Raw genomic sequence first — 15,007 nt, forward strand, 5'->3', positions numbered from 1 at the left:
AATGTCTATGCCTATCCCCCTATTTCTTTCTCTTTTTTTGCAAAGCAAATGGTGTTAAGTGGCTTGCCCAAGGCCACACAGCTAGGTAATTATTAAGTGTGTGAGGTCGGATTTGAACCCAGGTACTCCTGACTCCAGGGCCGGTGCTCTAGCCCCCCTTTATGCCCCTATTTCTTGAGAATGGGCTGACTCAGCCTTCCCCTTTGTCTCCATCTTACATCAACAAAGCATTCTCTTATAGTCTTTTTCTCTAGACTCTTAGTTGAGAAGGTGAGAGTGTTTATTCTTTATCAACTCTTGAAATTTGTTCTTTCCTGAATCTTTCTTTACTGAATTCCCTTCTCCCCTCCTCCCATCATTAATTTCTTAAATTTCTAGTTGCAAGGGTTTTCTTGAAATCTTTCTGTGACTCCTAGGTTAGTATTCTTGCTGCCTCCATCCCCTTTTCAAGTCTTAACATTATTCCTTCCTGAGTCTTTCCCTCTTAGATTATTTCTTCAGGCATTAATTAGGGTGTCAGAATGTGATAACCTTTGATGATGCTTTCTTTACCCCAAATATAGTTTTCATTTTGCAGCATAGCACCCATAAAGGAAACATGTATGTCTACATTCATAGACATGGGCACTGGCAATTCCAGAGAGTTCTCCTGTTCCAGGGTGCTCTAAGTCCCATAGGACTTGTTCATTTGGAGGAAAAAAAAAAGCAAATCTAAACTGCTACATAATGGACATACCTAAGGCTGTCATTTTGAAGCTCACCCAAATCTGTCTATATTTCTCAGCAAGGATAACATATTGCATCTGAAGAAGACCCATGTGTCTATAGAATGGATCAGTGTCATCAATTACTTGGTAATTAAGGAAGAGCTATCAACTAATGTAATTTTCTCTCCTTGTCCACATATTATTTTTTAAAAAGGACAAGAAGTATGATCTTTTTTCAAGAATGCCATACATGTTGAAGATTTTCAGGTATGATCAGGATGAAGGTAGGAGGTAAACCTTCAGCTTAAAATGGGGGTTGTATGATTTTGACTTTAGATTCTGGAAGAATAGAAAAAACTAAATGCACATTATTTCTTTCTTACTCAGGTTTAAAGTTAAAAAAATCTTTAGTTATAGGACTACTTATTTCTCCCATAGGAATACAAAAGGGTCTAAATCATATATAAGTTGATATTCAGGGGAATGCCAGGAGCTCTTGGGAGTTCTACAAATGTTAACAAATAAATATCTATACTTTTCATATTTGATCATTTAATGATTCTTCCAACTATTAATAAGAAGTTCTAGACTTGGAAGGAACATGGGAAATTAATAAAATATGATTTTTTAAATAAGAAAAACAGTACTAGGGTAGAAAAAAAGAAACAGTATTAGGGTGGGATGTGTGAACTAAATGAAAGTTTAATTTATTAATATGCTGATGAATATTTCTTCATTTATCTAGGTGGGCTGATGATACTGAAGGAAGGATTGGGAATAAATTGCGTTTTTCAAGAACATGTGGGTTCTAAAAGAAGGAGAGATGGGAATTGGGAAGCTGTGGGGAATGTAGGATGTGTTGCTGAAGATTATTTGCCTGGTTCAGGTCTGCTATGCAAGGTGCAGAATAGAGACAAGGCATATCAGAGAATAATGAAGACTAGTGACAAAGGATATGAGCCAGATAAGGTTACAGGTAGCATCAAAGAAGGCTGAGAGTGGAGGATTAGAGTCTAAACAAACAAACAAAAAAAGACCTCATTCTTCAAGGGTTTGAAAGCAGTGTCTTGGCCTTGTATCAGGGAATAGAAAGCAAAGGAAATTGGCAAGAAAGAATTATAACAGCAAATGTTGAGGTCTGAGAAAAATACTGCCAAACAGAAATGACAAAAGGAAGAGTAGGTAAAAACAGATTCATGCTTTAAACCTGCCAAGCTAAAGGAGACTGTGTCTGTGGCATACATAATATGCAAATAGTTTGTACCCTAAGATTCACTCCCATTTGGGTAAAAATAGATGTGAACTTTACAATGACTGATTGCATTAGCTATAATATAACAGGAAAGGTTGAGGAGGGTACAATCAGAGAAAGCAAAGGGCCCAGAGTCTTAATGGTGAAGAAATCTTCACCCTCTTCTCTCTTGGGATTGTTGGTAGGAGAAATTTACCAGAGAAAAGCAGTTGCAAATGATTTGAAGAAACAGTTTTAAGAGGAAAAAATCCAAGCTATGGACAGCCCTATGACTTAGTGCTTTAACTCACTAATGATTTTAAAACATTGAGTTTCCATATTATACCTATCAGACTGATAAAGGTGATAAAAAAGAGAAAAATGACAAATGTTGGAGAGTATGGGGAAGCAAGCACGCTGTTATACATCCTTAGAGGTGCAAATTTGGTCCAGACAATCTGGGAAGTTATTTGGAACTATGTTCCCCAAAGTTACTAAACTGCACATATGTGCAGCTATATGACTAATAGACCTGCAAAAAGATCAAAGAAAAAAAGGAAAGGATCCATGTGTACAAAAAGTATATATAGAAGTTATTTTTACAGTGGCCCCAAATTGGAAATTAAAAGTATGTTTTCCTCCTGGGAAATAGTAAAATTGTGGTATGTAAATATAATGGGCTATTATTGTGTTGTGAGGACTGATGAAATGAATAGTTTCAGAGATAAGTTCAAGGTATGAACTGATAAAGAGTGGGTAAAGTCATCCCCTTTGTAAAGATTTATTTAGTCATTGGTTCTTCCTATTTAGTGGTCACTAAAGATTTTTGTCATTCTCCAAACATCCAAGTCTTAGACCATTACCCAAGTCAACAGCATGACAAATGGTGGTGTAAATAGCCAGAAGCTTTGTCATTCCAATGTGCCCAAGAACTAAGCCAGTACATATGGTCCTCTAGAAGTAATGTTTGTCCTTCATTCTCAAAGAAGACCATGACATCTGGGAGGTGATGACATGACAAGTATATGAATTGGATTTGAGTGAAGGAGGTGCTGTGTTAAGTCACTGGTCTCACTTTCTCCTCCAGAGCCTTACAGGTCCAGTGACTAGATATGAATCAGGATGACTGGAGATGGCCCTGGATGTGAGACAATCAGGGTAAAGTGACGTAAGCAAAGTCACATAGCTAGAAAGTAGCAAGTGTCTGAGGCTAGATTTGAACTCCCATCTGGGGCAGCTCTATGTATGCTCTGTTATTTCTATAAAGTGAGGGTATTGGACTAAATGGTCTATAAGATTCCTTCAAGTCATGTTTCCATTGCTCCTGATTTATTTTGGAAAAATGAGCAAAATTAGTACTGGACTTAAAGGCATGGATGAATTACAGTTTATACCAGTGGAGGGAGTGAGATGAGATTATAAACATTTCAAACATACAAAGATGGACAGGGAAACATTTCAACATAATGTAGAACAAGAAATATATCATTATCTAGTATAAATAAAGAAGAAATGTAATGTTTTAACTTTTAAAAAACTTGAAAAAAGTTAGACTTAGAAAATTATAATATGGCTACCTGGTCAGGAAGTTCATAAACTAGTTCTCATTTGGTTCAGATCTACTGTTAATTCATTCATTTGTTTACTCATTCAATGCACTGTTTTAAGTACCTCCCTTTTCTGGTCCATTCTTCATACAAGTGACAGGCTCCTTGGTCTGGTGTTTAAGGCCTCTTACAAAGTAGCTTTAACTTACTCATCCAGTTCCATTTTTTTTAGTCTTCCCAATAGCATCTGTATTCAACTGGAATGTTCTGTAGACTGTCCTAATCTCTATCTTTTCAAGTTTCTGTCTTTCTTCAGAGTTCAACTCAAGATCATATTCTCTGCAACTGAAAAGATTTGCCCTGTCTTCAGATTTCTTCAGTATATTTTGTCTGGATTTTCTATATCATGCTCTACTTTGTAATATTCTTATTTTGTTCATGTCCTGTCCTGTCCCTCATAGTCTGTAAACATCTTGCAGACAGAGACTGTATTATATTTTCATTTCTATATCCCTAGCATCACAGCACAATGCCATTGCCCAAAACATCTGTTTAATAAATTTGAATGTTATGTTCCTGATATATATCCCTCATAATTCCAATAAAACAGCTAGAGTACTTTTTAGTTATTTCAGTTCTTTGCATCTCAGTTTCTGGTAAACTATAGTTTTCACTGTCATGGATGGGTTTTTAAAAATTGTACCATTTATGCTCCAGAAAGCATTAAGAATGATAGAAAATTTAAACGATGAACTATCTCAAACTAGAAGGAATATTAAATTCTATACAGGGCAACCTCTTGATTCTATAGATAAGGAACTAAGGACAAGAGAGGTGAAGTGATTTGCCCAGGGAACCTGGATCTTCATGAATTCAATTCTAAAAAACCTTATCTAGGTCTTAAGAGAGATCACCATATTCGCTATGCAAATTCTGCCACTTATGAAGATTTCAGGGGTGGGGGGGAGGGAGAATTGTATCTTTTTGTGAGATTTTGTTGATTTAAAAATGCAATATCAGAAATAGGTAACATGCCTTAAAGACTGTTCCCAGAACTCTTCACTCCTGCTCAGAAGCTCATGGAAAAATAGACAATTGAACTTTCTCCAAAGTCTTGCCAACATTTTAGATGCCATTCCAGGATGCCTTGGAAAGCAAAGAGTTTTTATAATGATTAGTATTGTGACAGCCAAAATGTGGACTGGATGATCCCATTAGCTTCAATACTATGTGTTCTTTTTATTCCAGAGATGATGTAATTGCCCTGGGATCTGATAGGCTAGCCTTTTGAGTTGGCAGCACAAGCAGCAATGAACCGGTCCAATAACAATATGATTAGTGAAAGGTCCAGGTCTCTCCCTGGTAAATTTTGTAATGATGATGTGCATTCATAGAGCATATTCACTTCTAATTATCCAAAACACTTGGACAGTAGTCACACTTAGTGGATTTCTTTTTCACCCAGATTTGAAGTCTGATTGTTCCAGTGGGACTGTGAGCTAGACAGCCAGAGAGTGTTGTGAGTACAGCAAATATCTAGCCGGAAGACTGAGTTTTTGGTAAGGGCAAAGGTACTTGATATCTCCATAATATTGACCTTTTTACACAACTTCAGTGGAGGGAATAGAGTTGGGGGAAGGAGGATAAGATTCTTCAGTTCATTCTAATTCTGAGTTAAATCACCCTATCCTTATACTCTTGTATATAATTGCTTCAGCCTTCAAAGAATATGCACAGTGGGGGCAGCTAGGTGGTGCAATGGATAAAGCACCAGCCCTGGAGTCAGGAGTACCTGGGTTCAAATCCGGTCTCAGACACTTAATAATTACCTAGCTGTGTGGCCTTGGGCAAACCACTTAACCCCATTTGCCTTGCAAAAACCTAAAAAAAAAAAAGAATATGAACAGTGGAAAGACTATCTGCAGATTAAAAGGACTGAGTTTTAGTTCTGGTCTACCAAAGAAGAGTTTTATGTCTTTGGGAAAATTATCTAACCTATACTATCCTCAGTTTCCCCAACTGTAAAATGACATAGTATGGCAAAGCAGACAGTGTAATGTGTTGAATGAGGAGGAAAGAATACCTGGATTTAAATCTTTTCTTTGATGCTATAAGAACATTAGCAAGTCACAGTCACTCTACACCTCTAAGTCATATGTAGATAATTTACAGTTGGGTTAATAATTATGTGGCCACTCCACCATGGAAGTCATGGCTACTTGGCATACTGACACAAAATTAATTGATTCCCACACCCACACTGACACAAAATAATATAACTTTGTTTAAGAAGCAAATAGATAGAAGTCTAGACTAGGAGATAGGAAGTCCCCAGTTGAAATTCTGCCCTAGACACTTAATAGCTATGTGACCCTGCAAAAGTTGCTTGGCCTCTCTCATACTCACTTGAAGTTTTGTTATCTATAAAATGGTGATAATAATCCTATCATCCTATCTCTCAGGGTTATTGTGAGGAACAAATGGAGGGTCTTTAAGGAGAGAAAAAAATAGAAAGAGGGAAGGAGAGAGAGAGAGAGAAAGAATCTCCATATACAAATATATACAGCAATAAATATATAGTATATTTGACATAGACATAATATATTTTGGATATGTTATTATATATAATTTTTCAAACTTTGAAGTATTATTTAAACGTTAGCTATTATTATTGTTTATTATTATTATTATTACTACTACTACTTGCTTCACAGGATTGTTATGAAGGATAAAAACAACACTGAAAACAAAAACTCTTGGAAAACTGTAAAGTACAATACTAGAGTAAATAAATGATATAATCAGTATCACAATGGTAAAAAAAATTGTAGTGAGGTAAGGGATGGGGTGAAGAATAGAAAGATAATCATTTATAAATGTTAGCAGCTTGGGTATCCATCACTAATGTCTATCATATTCATTTTCTATTACGTCCACTTTAGAAAAGAAAATAGTTCATAGCTCATGGCATCATCCTATGATTAGAAACACATATCTAGGAATAATGTCACCGTGTTTTTTGGAATTGCTGACCTGATGCATGATAAATAGTTCTGCCTGTGAACATGCCTGGAAAATAATTGATTCCCACACCCACACATGCACAGTCAGACAGCCTATTGCTCCTATTTATCATTTGAACTGCATGGAAGGATCAAAGGGGTTCACATGGCCACTGCAGACAAAAAGAAAATTAATTAAAAGGCATTCCTCATTGTCCAGAATTTGAGTAATAAATGCTATAAAGAATGCACACTGAACAAAATCCATTGCACTGTGATCACATTTTGCAGCTTCCTTTTCAAAATTATGAGTAATCCCCCAAGAAATCTTCTCATCCCTTGTTTAAACTGCTTTGAGTTCTAGCTAAAGAATCATTGGCACTCAATAAACATGAGAACAACAGTAATAATTATTTAATCCCCAGTTCTGCTTGTCCATGAACATCATTACATTATTGCCTATGCTGGCACATATTTTGTAAAGCCCCAGATACTGGATTCTGTCTACTAATGATGCCAATTTAATGTTTATTCATAACTAATAATCTTTAGAAAAGGAGGTAGGGAAATTACTAACTTGATGACCATTCCATGGGATTCATTTATAGCAAACAAGTCAAGCAATTCTCATTTAATTATAAGGAATGAATATGGCAATCCTGGTGTCAAAACTTTGCAGAATTCCTCTTTATTAGCAAAGATCTCATAAATGAATACTGATATTCTGAATATAATAGAATTTTTTTCCTTCCTCTCTCTGCTTCTTTGTTATTTTCTTGGTGTTTAAACAAATCAGCTTTGAAGGAGATGCTGTGAGGGCAATGTTCTATTAGTAATCAATATTTTCCTGGACTCAAAAAGTAACTTAGAAGCCCCTGGCCATTTGTTTTCTGTTTGTTTTGCTGTCTTCTATTCAGACTGAAACTCTTAATCATCTTCCTAAATTCGTTAGGCCTTAGACTGATTGTCAAGAGAACAATTAGAAATAGAAGAATTTTACATTGCTGTTTTTCCAAAGAATACTAGTTTTTTTAATATAAAAATTGCTTTGATAATTTTAAGACAACATTTTAATAGAAATTCTTAGTTTTCTCATATTCTGATTAACTTCACATATCTCAGTTTCACAATAGGAATAATAGCTTGGTATTGTTTTTAAATCATTTTTTCCTACTTCGAGTTGGACATAAATCAGTTGTGGGAGAGGGTATTTCAAAAACTCCCTTTCCCTTTTCTTTTTCACAATCTCTATTAAGAACTTGGAACTACAAAAGGAAATTGGGACCAAGCCTTTTAAGTTCAATCATTTCCCCTGTGATTTGTTCCAGATCCCTATAGAAATAAGTTAAATATTTATTGAATTTTGTTACAATGTTTTATCCAATTCATGTGACATAAATGATAAAAGATTGTGAAGAGGTGAAGAGAAGCGCCATGTCAGTCCAGGACTTGGGAGATGAAATTGATGGTCATATCTCATTTGAGCTATTACATTTAGCTCTAGGAAGGACTTCAGTAAGATGAAAGGTGTTGGTAGGAGAGTAATACCTCTAGTGAATGGATTCAAGTTATCACCATATGAGAATTTGTTGAAGATTATCACTGATATTTAATCTAGAAAAGAGAAATTTAGGAATGGTAGCTGTCTTCCTTTTGAAGGACAATTATTAGAATGGATTAATTAAACTTATTCTCTCTTGCCCAAAGATCAGAATTGGAAGCAGAAAATTTAAGATGTTTTGTTATTTGGTCCTTTGATACTGTTCTGTCCCATCTGTCTCTTTGTTATTGCATTTGGGATTTTCTTGGCAAAGATACTGGAGTGGTTTATCATCTTCTTGACTTCAGGTTTGTCACTCTATCTACTGTACCACTTAGTTTCCTTGGTTGTTGAAGTTATAGAGATGCAGTTTTAGGCTCAATTTAAGGAAAAACTTTCAAACAATTATTAATACACTTCCAAAGGAGAATGAGATATCCCATAAGGCAGACTATGCTTTGATAGAAATCTTCATGGAAAGGTGCGAAGGTTCCTTGACATATATACTATGGAGGAGATTTTTTTGAGTGCAGGTCTCTAAAGCCTTTTTCAACCCTGTGATTCTATGTTTCAGTATGTTTTCCAAAAGACAGCTATGCATACTCCTCAATTTGAGGATAGGGGACAAAATTGGGGGAAGATGAATCTTGTATTAGCATGATATGATGGAAAGAACATTATATTTGATCTAACAAGCCTAGGGTTTGTGTTCCAACTTTGGACTTTATTTCCTATAATATCTTGGGCAAATAATCTAATATCTCTAAATTTCCTTATATACAATAATACAAACTAACTCATGAGGTTATAGAAGCTCAAATGAGACTATATTTCAAAGAAATTTATAATAATTCTAAGCTATTTTTATATTGGAGAGTATATTTATACTGTTTTTCACATATTTGTTATGAAGATAATGTTGTGGAACTGATTCATAATTCAATACTTCAATGAATATGACTGAACTTTTCTTCCTCATCCCTCTCTGTAGATTTCAACCCTTTACTGCTAGTTCTTCCTATGCTATTCTTATCCATGTCTTCCCATAAGTTTGCCCTCCACAGAGGGCAGGGGCACCTAATTTTCTGGGATTCTTTTTTCAAATTCTCTTGAAAACACAAAGATATTAATGGAACATGAGACATATGCAACGATTCTTCCTCATTCCAGGATTTTTTTTAGGTTTCTGCAAGGCAAATAGTGTTAAGTGGCTTGCCCAAGGCCACACAGCTAGGTAATTATTAAGTGTCTGAGGTCAGATTTGAACTCAGGTACTCCTGACTCCAGGGCCGGTGCTCTATCCACTGTGCCACCTAGCCACCTCTTCATTCCAAATTTACAAATACAAATTGCTATATTGTTGTTTAATTGTTTTCTGTTGAATCTGACTCATTTAGGGTTTTCTTGGCAAAGATATTGGATGGCTTACCATTTCCTTCTCCAGCTCTCTTTACAGATGAGGAAACTGAGACAAACAAAGACTTGCCCAGGTTCACCCAACTGGAGAGTGTCTGAGGTCATACTTGAACTCAAGAAAATTAGTCTTCCTGATTCCAGAACTCTATCTCCTGCACCACCTAGTTGCCTCTGGGAAGGAAGATGCTATTGCTATTCATGATTTACAGTTGAATTTTACTGTTACTAAAACTGAATTATCTTTATTCACATTAATGTCATCTTTCTGTACATTACAAGTTTCCTGAGGTTAGGACCCAGGCCTCAGCTCCACCCTTTAGACTTTCCATCAGTGATCCAAACATTTTTTTAAAATGAAAATATTGTGGATTGTCACAAAAATATTTACTTGGATTTCTTAACACTTTTCTTCTATCTAGCTCAAAATAGCTTTCAGATAGTTCATTACTGTGTGACAACACTCCAAGTTGAGGTCTGGAAAGGGAAAGAATTAAATCAACCAAATATCAGAACTCAAAAGTTTTTCTGGGATGTCACAAGTGGCAAAGGGAACAGAAATACTCACAAAAAGCTAAACTGAAGAAAAGTTCAGTAATTTTTTTGCCAGTAAAATGTATAGTTTAGGGGCAGCTAGGTGGCACAGTGGATAGAGCACCGGCCCTGGAGTCAGGAGTACCTGAGTTCAAATCTGACCTCAGACACTTAATAATTACCTAGCTGTGTGGCCTTGGGTAAGCCACTTAACCCTATTGCCTTGCAAAAACCCTAAAAAAAAAAAAGAAAATGTATAATTTGGTGCAATTCATAAGGTCAACTATGGAAAGACATAACACTCTCTCTTTGATTTCTTCAAACCATTTCATGATAGTATCCTATAGCTCAATAAACTCACTTCATACCATGAAGAGGAAGCATGTTACCTTCACTAAGAGATACTTCATATATTCTTATTAAAAGGAATGTCACTGATGAACTATGAAAGTCAGAAACAGTCATCAAAAAGTTCTCACGGCTTATTATAATTTTTTTTGCAAAGTACATTTGCTAATTCTATTCTCTGCCCATATCTTGCCTTAGATACTCATTCAGGAATATAGGACTATTATCTATCATCCTTCCCCTACTCCAATATGAGTTAGGCTAGTTTTCCCTTGAAAGGTGGCAAAACTGACCCTGGGAATTCATTGTCTCATATGACTCAGTTGCATTTCCCTTGATAGCAAATTCCTAGTAGGCTCTAAATGTCTTCTGATAAGACTTCTTGGACACCTAACGGTATAAAAAAGCCCACCCAAGTAGAGTCAGGGCCTTTCAGATTTGGCAGATCCCATAATCTGCCATGCTGACCAGATAAGTTTCAATAAAAGACATAGGACAGGCTTGGGTGCAAGGAGGACATTCATGCAAGTTAAGGACTGTAGGGTACTTGTTGAACATTCTTTCTTTACTAGGGTTAAATAAGTCTCCTTTAGTGGATTGTGCCTCATTTCATTTCTACGATGAGACTGATCTAACAGACTCCCATTACACTTATTGCTCCTTGGCATCTTCAGTTCTGTTAATGTGATCAGTATCAGAAATTTGAGATATAATTCTCCTTTGATACCCCCAGAATGCCTAATAACTTTGCCTGTAATAATTCAGATAATCAAAGTAATTCTGACATTTCAAGACAATGGAAAGAGCACTGACTTTGGAATTAGTGGACCTCAATTCAAATCTTGCTACTGAAGTATACTCTCAGTATGACCTTAGACAAATCATTTAAAATCCCTAAGTTCCAACTGATTCATCTGAAAACATAAGGAAGTTGTCTTAGAGAGTTTCTGAGGTCCCTTACAACTCTACATGTACAATACTATAAAAGCTATTGACATCAAAATTTAAATATACCATAATAATTCTCTCATGGAAGGACTGATTTTTACTAGCTAAAGGTTGGCCTCATTTTTGTTTAGTCCCTAGTTTATGCTATGTAATACAAAATAATATAATTCAACTGTAAAACTCAGGTTTTAGTGCCAGTACTAGATATATCCTATACTGATTTTAGGGGATAGAACTAACTCAGGACACTTTTCTTGTTGTTTCCTTATACCATTCAGTATAAAAACATCAGACTAAATATTTTCTAATTCTAGTCAGGCAGTTTTACACTATTGACTCAGGAATATTTGCCTTTCATTGCTTTCTTCTTTTCTTTTTAAGACAGCAATTACAATTCATATTCTTCAGTGTTCTCTCCTCTCTTCCATACCATCTGTTCAGCAGGTAAAACTTCAGATATGTGCCTTTTCCAAATCTTTATAATATCTTAGCTCAATAAATTGCTTAATAAAGTAAAATGGTAAACTCCTTAAGATAACCCAGGACTTTTCAGATTCTCCAGCTTCTGATCAAGTAAATGATAAAGGCATTAATTGCACTATCCACAGGCAAATCACTTGCAATTTCTGCCATTGGTGCATCCAGGTGGCACATCAGATAGAGTGCTAGGCCTGCAGTCAGGAAGACCTGAGTTCAAATTTGGTTTTGGACATTTATAAAATAAGCCAGAGAAGAAAATGGCAAGCCATTCCAGTATCTTTGCCAAGAAAACCCCAAGTGGTGTCATGAAGAGTCAGGTATGACTGAAAACAACTCAACAAATTACCTGTCATTATTTTTAAAATCACTAGCCAATGCAGACCAATATTGGTGAATAAGAAAGCAGAGAATTATCCTATCTTTTAATCATTTATCTTTATTCAGTTAAATTCAACAGACATTTATTGAGTAACTATCTGTGTCCTAGGTACTATGATAGTGTCATACTTTATAGAATAATAAATAGATAATAGATAATAAAATTAGATCTGGACATTTAGTAAAAACTCCTCATTTTACATTGAAGCCCAGGGAGGTTGTAAGTTTCTTCAGCAGGATTTTCGATTCTAATTCACAATATTTAAATTGTTTCTTTCTTGTTGCTGGTAACATTTTCTCTTTGACCTGGGAATTTTGAAATTTAGCTATAATGTTTCTCTGAGTTTTTATTTTGGAATCTCTTTTGGGTCATATCAGCAAATTTTTTTGGTAGAATTTTTTTAAATTTCTATCTTACTCCCTAGTTCTAGAACTTCAGGGCAAATTTCCTTAATTTCTTGAAGTATAGTACTTATACATTTTTAAAAATCATAACTTTTGGGTAGACAGACAATTCTTACTCTCCTTGATTTGTCTCCCAGGTCAGTTGTTTTTCTAATGAGATTTTCTTTTTGTTTTCATTCTTTTGATTTGTTTTATCATTTCTAGATTTCTTATGAAGTCATTGACTTCCCTTGCTCAATTTTAATTTTTAAGGAATTATTTTTTTGGTGAGTTTTTAGATATCTTTTTCAATTGACCAAATTTCTTTTTATAATTTTCTTGATTTTCTTGCATTATTCATTTCTTTTTTCAGTTTTCACCCAACCTCTCTTATTTGATTTTTAAGTCCTTTTAAAGTTCTTCCAAGCACTCTTTTGGGGCATGTAACCATTTTACATTTTTCTCTGAAGCTCTTTTTTTTTCTTTTTTCTGAGTATGAACCTTTATCTTCTCTATCATCATAGTAGCTATCTACAATTCTCTCTCTACTTATTACTCATTTTAGTGACCTGTTTCCCTTGGCTATAAACTTTATGTTAGTGTTAGGTTCTGCTCCCAGGATTCCTAGTCTTTCTGGGAGGCTTTGACCTCTTGCTTCTCTGAATATTTTATAATCCTAGGCCAGGTGTGATTATTGCTATTCTGGCTCTCCATCCCCGAGCTAGACCAGCCTTCCCCCTAGCCCTCACCCTGCTTCAGCCTGCTGCCACTGTAAACACTCTTGTTCCCTGTAGTGTTCCCTCAAGTGACTGAAAGAATCTGCTCACACCCCCAATTGGTAAATAGTCAAGGGATATGAACAGACAGTTTTCAAATGAAGAAATTAAAGCTATATATAAGCATATGAAAAATGCTCCAAATCATTACTGATTAGAAAAATGCACATCAAAACAACTATGAGGTTCCACTTCACACCTATCAGATTAGTTAAGATGACAAAAAAAGGGAAAACGATCAATGTTGGAGAATTGTGGGAGGATTGAGACATTAATGCATTGTTGGTGAATTATGAACTGATTAAATCATTCTGGAAGCAATATTGAACTATGCACAAAGAGCAATAAAAGTGACCATACCCTTTGATCCAACAGTTACAATACTAGGTCTATATTCAGAAGAAATCATAAAAAATGGGAAAGGTCCCACATGTTCCAAAATATTCACAGCAGCTTTTTTTGTAATGGCAAAAAAATTGGAAATTCAAGGAATATTCATCAATTGGGGAATGGCTGAACAAGTTGTGGTATATGAATATTATGGAATACTATTATTCTATAAGAAACCATGAATGGTCACACTCTAGAGAAGCACTAAATGAATTACATGAACTGATGCTTAGCGAAGGTAGAAGAACCAAAAGAAAAAATGTACACATTAACAAAAACTTTGTGAATTGATCAATTTTGATAGATGCAGCTCCTCTCAGCAGTTCAGAGAACTAGGACAACCCTAGGACACCAGCTATGGACAATGCTAGCCCCATCCAGAGGAAGAAAAACAAAACAAAACAACAACCAAAACCCCTACAGAATCTGAATGAACACTAACCTCACTTTTTAAAAATTTCTCTTATGGATTTCTTTCTTTTCCCTTAATCCTAATTCCTCATACCAAAAATGACTAATCTATAAAGATGTTAAACATAAATGTGTAGGTACAATATTCATCTGACTCTTCATTGCTGAGGGGAGGAGGGTAGGAAGGAAGGATGGAAGGAAATCATAAAACTTAAAAATATGTATATGCATGTGCATGAATGGTGAAACACTTTCATAACATGTAATTAGAAAAGTATAATAAAATATTAATTGAAAAAAAATTCCTCACCCTTCTGGCCAGGAACTTCGCTCTTCTAGGAGTTACCACTGTCAGCAAGAATACCTATCTCTCTAAGACCACTTATATTGGAGTGTACTCACTCCTTCTCACCCCTAATTATAGCCTGAGATCCTGTCTGATCAGTACTCCTGGATCCCACATCCATTACACAGGCCCCTATAATCTTACCCTAATTAGTCACCCAACCCCAACATTATCTGTGAGGCAAAAACTCGTGAAACTAAGTCTACTGCTTACACAACTCCTTCTAGGACTTGGACTTTGCTGACTTGGAGATATCTGCCCAGAAGAAATTAATCATACCACCATCCTGGGAGGTCAGATCTTTCCTAATGTCCCCCTAAATTGTCTTAAGCTGAGTGATGATCTTACCCCAAATTTTAATTATTTCTGCCATGCTAAAATTTACTTTTTTTACTTACTTTCATTATTGGGGAGGGGAATTTGAGATAGATGGGGAGTTTTTCCTGTCTTATTCTGCCATCTTCCCACTTTCTTAGTTACCATTTATTTTGGGAAAAGGTTCAAGAGTACTGCCTGACTAAAATGAAGGTAAAAACAAATTACAAATGTACTTCTGAAAGTCAAAATCCTGT

This window comes from Macrotis lagotis, chromosome 6 (genome assembly GCF_037893015.1).
Source record: "Macrotis lagotis isolate mMagLag1 chromosome 6, bilby.v1.9.chrom.fasta, whole genome shotgun sequence".
In the NCBI taxonomy this organism is placed as follows: Eukaryota; Metazoa; Chordata; class Mammalia; order Peramelemorphia; family Peramelidae; genus Macrotis; species Macrotis lagotis.